Source organism: Alosa pseudoharengus, unplaced genomic scaffold (assembly GCF_046254945.1).
Source record: "Alosa pseudoharengus isolate Yale_2024_CS ecotype anadromous, Long Island Sound unplaced genomic scaffold, YU_APseudo_1.1 YU_APseudo_1.1_scf_4, whole genome shotgun sequence".
Taxonomy (NCBI): domain Eukaryota; kingdom Metazoa; phylum Chordata; class Actinopteri; order Clupeiformes; family Clupeidae; genus Alosa; species Alosa pseudoharengus.
In genome coordinates, this window is record NW_027468774.1 from 39,792,235 (window position 1) to 39,799,731 (window position 7,497).

At 40.9% G+C, this 7,497-nt stretch overlaps 1 protein-coding gene across 2 annotated transcripts in view; it reads left to right on the forward strand.

Moving 5' to 3' along the window:
* The window catches only part of rab11fip4a (RAB11 family interacting protein 4 (class II) a), a 72,571-nt gene extending 69,820 nt beyond the window's left edge, over nt 1-2,751 (forward strand). For both annotated transcript variants that reach the window (XM_076266285.1, XM_076266286.1), the window contains one exon: nt 1-2,751. This exon is cut by the window's left edge and continues 338 nt beyond it. The gene's annotated coding sequence lies outside the window, so the exon portion shown is untranslated.
* Nucleotides 2,752-7,497: the final 4,746 nt, after the last annotated feature.

Below are 7,497 nucleotides of genomic sequence, written 5' to 3' on the forward strand. Positions count from 1 at the left end.
TAAAGGGACTACAACTGGAAGCATTCATACACACATGACCCGAATGTTCACTTTCCATTTCTTTTTAACTTATGTTTGCATACACACTACCTCTAGGTACATAGGTCCAGTGCTTTCACGAGTCTATCGTGTAATGTGTAATGTGACCATTAAAGAGCGTGTGATGTGCTAGTTTTCTCTCTCTCCGTCATGGGCGTGGCACCATAACAAAAGGCACACATGTTTATGTGATGTGGAAGCTCCCAGGCAGTTCGTAGGAGAGTTATGTAGCATTTTAACAAGCGAGCACTGTTAGCCATTAGCATGTGTGTTGTGATTGTGTAGTCCAAAACCACAGCTTGTGTGCATGCGTGAGAGAGGGCAGAGCTGTAGTCGTATAAAAGGCAGGGGACAATTTTACAAAGTGTGCTCTGTGGTCAGATGAAGACCATGATGGGTACATAGATTTTTGACATGAATAGTCATATCTGTGTCTTAGGCTCACATAATGTTGCATTATCAATGTGCGTAAGAAGTGCAGGAATTGGAAATGAATAGATATGTGAAATAACACATATTAACCAGAAAAATAAGATTAATCAGATGGAGGTGCACGGACTTATGTCATGTTCTTCCCCAATAGGCTGTCTTTCTGCTTAATCTTGAGGTGTCAAATTAAGTCAGTTTAAAAATAGTCAGTGAAACATTAATTTTGCAAAAATAATTGTTTGGAAATTTGCAATTGGGTTGCAATTCATAGAAGTGGCTAAATGAACTGACTTGTCACAAACTATCACAGTTACTTAAAAGAATTAGTGTAGAAAATCTGAGAATGCACAGGAATCACTTGTAGTCACACCTGCTGAAGCACAAGTGCATTAAGTGGCCATACAAGAACATAGTTTTTGTACAATGGTACAAAATTGGAATGGTTGAGTCATATACATACGAACTAAGGAAAATGGCAGAATTGACTGATGAAGATGTACTTTATTTTGTGGAATATAATGGGTGTAAGTGTATAGAATGGAGAAAAGGTTTATTTTTTCATACAGATCTATAAATAATGTTTTGAGGGTTAAGTCCAGTGTAGTGTGATGAGCATGGGAATAGGAGATTCAGGCGTTTATGTGAGTCAGGGATGTGGAGATGTGAAAGAACAGCATGCTGGGTCTAAGTGGCCAATCTCATTTAGAGAGCAGGAATGGAGCTCTGTTGCGGAGGTGCCAGGAGCTATGCCCATCTGTGCATCTTCTGGGTATCTGTATAGGCCAAGTTTAAGGTAAAAGACCCCTACCCCCACCTCCATGCATTATTTTATATCACACATTTGAGTACCCCTGAATTATCTCAGCTACACTTGAAGCTATGACTAATGTGTGAGATCAGCAAACTCAACGTAGGTGTATGCAGGTTAAAGATATGGCGGGACGGTTTAACTTTGTAGGCCTGGCCCTGCAGCACTCTCTCACAGTCTCTGTGGCTGTGAAATATACCGTTTGACAGCCATGGGGAAGGGTGCTTATGAGTGACAAAGCCTACTGACTGTTTCTGTGGCCTGGTTTGGTAAACATATGAGCTGTACATGAATTTGGAATAGGGAAGAGAACAATTGTTCTAACACTAAAGAAAAAAAAAACAGAAAAACAAATGTCATTAATTATTCATTAATAGGGTTCATAAATTATGCTACATAATCACTATTAAGATAATCACTCTGTAGAATAGATTCTGTAGTTGTTGAGGGTAACAGCCACCCTTGGCCGTACTAAATGAAAATGCATAAACTGTACATGTCATGAATGTATCACGGTTTCAGAGTTACTGTCTCTCACCTTTTTGCCCTTGATCGTATTGGATTTACTTAGATTGCCTTTGAGGCTCCGTACACCACAGTGTTTTAAAAGCAACTGTGTAGCTAGGGAAATATGACTAATACTGGTGTATTCTATATTGTCACAAAGCTAGTTTTGCCTTGTTGCACAAATTGTACTGATTTGGATGTTGTGCATTTTCTTTGCTTGGTCCCTTTTAAAATGGTTTGTGTGCCTTTTTAAATTTTAATTGGCACGAGTCTGTGTTTGTTTTCATTTACTTTATGTTTACTTTTGATCTAACTCATCTGATCAATCATAGGAGCTTTTTTATATACAGTATTCCTGTCTTAACTTGTCTGAGCATTTTTCATAAATTGTAAATGTTGTACAGAAACTAGTTAATATTTGTATTTATGTGTCCTTCATCAGACCTACTAAATGAAAAGGCTGTCTTTTATACAGTTTTATGATACAATACAGCAGCAAGATATCAGTAGAAGTGTTATGTGCAAACAAGCGTCGTGTAAGATGTTCATTAGACAACATTTTATTTGGCAATACTTTCAGGTCCCTTAGGGCTATCGGTCATAACAATGTAATAGCAGGCGTCAAAAAGAGCATGTCAATTCATGGCCTTCAAGGCCTATCAGACGGTTCCTGTGTGTGTGTGTGTGTTTTAAGTTTATTTAATAATGCTAATGGTCCTCCAACTACCATGCAATGTGTGGATGCCCTATCACAAACAGCCTGATAAGACAGCATACAGCAAGGTATATGTCCTGCTAATTGCATTTTGTCTGAGGCATTGTCAAATAAGATGTTTTCCCACCCTCTTTATTGTTTTGTTTCACAGGAGAATGCTAGCTCACTCGTTGCTTTGTTTGGTTGACATCATGGCAATGCTCGAAACTACGTAATGTGACCCTGTGGTAGGCCTATCTGGATTTTAGAGTTCTGCATCTGCTGTCACCGCTTCTAAAAGAATAAAGGAGATTTGTGCCCCATAACCAGCAGCAAGATTATCTCTCTTAAACCAAACATTATTGGCTGAATCAAAACACACACACACACACACAGTAAGCTACAAATAAACACACACAAGCTCCAATGAATATAGATTTATTTGCATCACTGTCATCTTCACACAGTTACTTTGAGTGTAGCCATATGGTTTAAGAAAAATAGGCCTAGTCTAGCTTTCTAAAAACGTCCAAAATTGATAATTGTCGCCGCCTGTTGGAATCGAGAAAAACTCGAATCAGCTGCATGGTTTATAGGCTAACTGGCACTGCCCTGTAACGTTAACTTCTAGGCTAATCTTTATTACTGGATTCAAATCTATCGCAATTTCAAATTGTCGCTTCATCACAAGAAGAATTAGCTTCCTCCTAGAGGACAAGAAGAATTATTTACTCCGGAGATAAGGTTACCAGGTTATTCTTTTAGAAAGTTAGCTAACATTACCAACATGGTTGGTGATTAAAGCTTGCACTAATGGTATAACGTAAATGCAATTCTGCTAAAAAAAATAAACTAGCGAGCATTTATAGGTGACTAGCTGTTAACTTCGTTTAGTTACCACCAACGGCACAGGCAGTATATTTTAAAGTCTCTAGAAAATACAATATTATTAGGAGTTGAATTGTTTCTGGTTTGTCAAATATTTCAGCTTTGTTAACTCAGCTACAACTTGCAAGATAGCTTGGGGGTAGCTGCTAACCAGATGGATCTTTCATTAACGTAGCTTATTCGCCACACAAGTCTTTAAAATGCCTTTTTTGTAAACCATGTAGACAGGAAAAAGTGCGTGAAATGGTTTATCCAAATAAATATTGGAATTTGTCGGACGATGAGGGTGATGATGTGGAGAAGATGGAGATCAAGAATGATAGTGATCAGATGCAAGACTGCTGCCCGTCTCGAACGCCATGTGTGGAGGAGGAGGATTGGGAGAGTGAAATCATCCAGCTAAGTAACGTTATACCTTATGGTAGGTATGCCTACATCTACCGACTCATTATACTTGACAGACGTCCCTGATAATCTATGCAGTAGCCTACACAGCAGCCTACAATATGAACTTTCCTTTGAATCCCTTAGGACCAGAGGACCTTATTATGGAAGACTCCCATCTTAAAATGCCATTCCACGTCCCTGATCACAAGCTCACTGAGGTAAAATACAATCCGTCGATTCACCATGTACCACCAGTGCGTTGTATTCCAGCCCAGAAAGCGGTCCTGGAAGGAGATCAGTTTGAGGATGCAGAGGAGTAAAGAAAAGCTTCACTGGGAATATTTTTGCTTCCCTCAGCACTCTGCACTTCGGTCTGCAAGTCTGAAGGATGATATTTGTGAATAAAGTAAATCAAGTGTGAGATTTATTCCGAACATGTAATCACTCTTTCTTTTTAACAAAAACAACACTTGTCAGATTAAGAAGGAGGCTTATATTTATGTTTCTGGCATTTGAAAGACATTTATAAGGAGGCATTAGAGCAGAGCAAGGACAGCCTGGATAAAATATCGAGGAAGAGGTTGTGGATCATATTTTAAATTTTTGGGTTGTAGGCCTAATGCAGGCTTGAAAAATCATCATATTTCTTTGAAAGGAAAAGATGCATCCAACTTTATAGAGACCTATAATAAAAATGCTGTGAAATCTGTCCTAGTCTACTCATTCTTTGGTTAAGGGGGTTTCTGATATTGTAGGCCTACTTAGTAGGCAATGCAATCCAATGATGTGGAATTGTGTATTTTGTCAGTAGGTTACTCTGAAACTGAAAGACAACTGTAGAAATTTATGTAGCACATCAAAAACATAGCCTAATGATTAGAGACATGGGTCGAAATGGTCAATCATGTAAAAATGCCTTTTTATGCTAATGTTATCTTTGGGGTCTTGCCTTACCATAAACTAAACCATTCCTTTGAACAATGTCAGTATCATCAGAATCAAATGGTAAGGCCACTAGACTAGCTCTAATACATTATGATTTCATTATGGGCCTTGTATTGCATTGGCTGCAGGGGGAATTTACTTGATGCTATTTAATTCTTCATGTCAAAAGATATTTATGGAGTGAATGACTGGGTAGCTAGAGTAAAGAAATACTTTAATGATGTTCTGTCCTGGACAGCAGGAAAATAGGGCCTGTAATCATGATGCTGTCCTACAGGGGGCACCATAATGACAGCCCAGAGGCTATTTACTGTATGGAGAGAATAGCCACTGAAACTAACTAATGAATTTAAGAGTCATATGACAGGCCTAGACATGTCCACGTGTCCCTGTGACCCCCCCATCCACCTGCACACATAAACAGACATGTGTAATCACAGGCTTACGAGCTCATTCAGGGTTGCCAAAGAAAGAGATGAGAGGATAATGAAAATGGACTTAGTGAATGAGTGTCTTTGTGTATGTATCTGTGTGTGTGTGTGTTCTCTTAAACAATTTTTTGAGACTAATTGAATCATATCAGGGTACAGTGCAGTCCTATATACCTTTAAATTAATAGATATTCGTTGTAGCCTACTGATCATGATGTCAATAATGCACTGCCAATCAAATGTTTGTGTGTGTTTACATTTTTACAAGTTTATTGCTGTGTGTACAGTATGTGTTTGGCCTTGTGTCTGTATATGCAAGCGTTCAAACGTGTATGTTGTGTGTGTGTGTGTGTGTGTGTGTGTGTGTGGGGGGGTGTCTGACCTGCATCTCACTGCTTCATGGCTTTGTGTCCAAATCTCCAGTAACCACCCGTTCAGCCCGCATCAGACAGATCCAGCTGGAATACAGAGTGCTCTTAAAAAATGACTTGCATGTGTTTCATCACAGCTGTCCAAATAGTCTCCCATGTCCCAGCCTCCATCAAGCTATCTCTCATTTATGATTACTCTGCTTTGATGTCTGCTTAAATAATAATGAGGACAAACTTGGAGGAAGGAACTGTCTGCAGTGAGATTGCAGAGAATGGTTTCCCTTTGGCACCAGTGTTCTACAACAAAACAGACTCAGCCACATGTCACATCACACCACGCACACTGTCTCAAACAGAACTCCCCCGAGAGGCTGAAGGCTGCTAATGTTTCGTTTCAAAAACGTCTGCGTGGGTCACCTCTGATGTGACCAGGCAGGGAATGTCCGCCTGTCACACGGTAGTGTTAGTTTCACTGGAAGGGGAGGAAAGGAGCCGGTGCTCTGTCCCTGCCCAGGTGGAGCACAGCATTCACCACCATGTCACATGATTGAGTGCTTGACGATGGTGCCTTAACGATGCTCACAAAGTCCTTCCCTTCCCATGGGCTGTCCAGTACAGTCCTGGCTGGGAGGAACAGTCTGTGGTCTGTGCATTTATTATTAGTTTCAGAGTGTTACTGTCTTTTATTGATTCACTTTCTCTGTTGGTCCCAAGCCTCTTAGTCTGTCCTCCCCTCTTTTTCTCTGATTCTCACCCACCCATCCCAATCTTACTCTCTGTTTTTGCTCTCTACGCACTCTCTCATCCTCTTTTCTCACTGACACTCATTCCCTCCTTTCCTCATGGCTCTCAGACTGGGTCGTCTCCTGCTGTCCTTGACTCCCCTCTTCTCTGCCTGTCTCAGCTCTTCAACTCTCTCCATCCCTCTCTCTCTCTCTCTCCGACTATTAGCGATCTGCACACCCTGGATAAAATCTTAATCTCTTGCACTAATATTTAAAGATTCCCTCTCGGCCTGACAGCTGGCCAGCCCCGCCGTGATGCCTCAGAGGCTGTGTCTCCTGAGATGACATCTAGCCCCCAAGTGTGAGGTAATGATTACACCCTCACCCACCCTCAGCCACAGTTCAGTAAAGGAGGCGGCCACAGTAGGTGTTGAATGGGTAATTTCCTGCTCTGTAAAAGGAGATTAAATTCAATGATGAAGTTCATGGAGTTCTGAGAATGTATAGTTGTGTGAAGAAGCTACTTTCTCTTGTGGTTTTGTCTGACTGTGACCCAGTACTAGCAGCATGGGCAGATAGGGGTGTGTGTGTGTGTTTGTTTCTGTGTGTGCGTGCGTGTGTGTGTCTGTGTGCGTGCTTTTGTGTATGTTAGTGTGTCTGTGTGTGCATGCTTTTGTGTGTGTATGTGCTTTTGTGTGTGTGTTTGTGTGTGTTATTGAGAGATCCCTGGGTGTTTGCTGAGAGATCTTTTGTGTTTGACACAGACCCGGGGGGCCGTCCTGTCCACGCCACATTGTTAAAATGCATGTGTGTGTGTGTGTGTGTGTGAGAGAGAGTGTGTGTGTGTGTGTGTCTGTGCGCATGAAAACGTATGTATATACTGTAATTTACATTAGGTTTGAATGTAAAAAGAAGTATGCGATATTGTTCGTGAATTGCAAATCACTTGCAGTCACACACTTCCGCAGTGCTGTTTCCATTCATAGACAAATCTTAGGGAAGCAGACGTGATGCAGCAGTTTTTAAAAGTATATTTTTTAGGTTTTTGCCTTTTCAGATATAGTGGAGAGTGACAGGAGGCGAGTAGGACAGAGATGGGGTTAGATCCCCCATGGGCACATGGACCAGAATGTGGTACAGATGCTTGTACAACAACTCCCCTGTACCTACTTACCTGTATCTGCAGAGACTTTCTAATGAGGAGACACAGCACTCCCAGAATCTCCCATAGAAATGTATAGGGTTAGTTCTTAACGCAAACATGGCAGTCGTC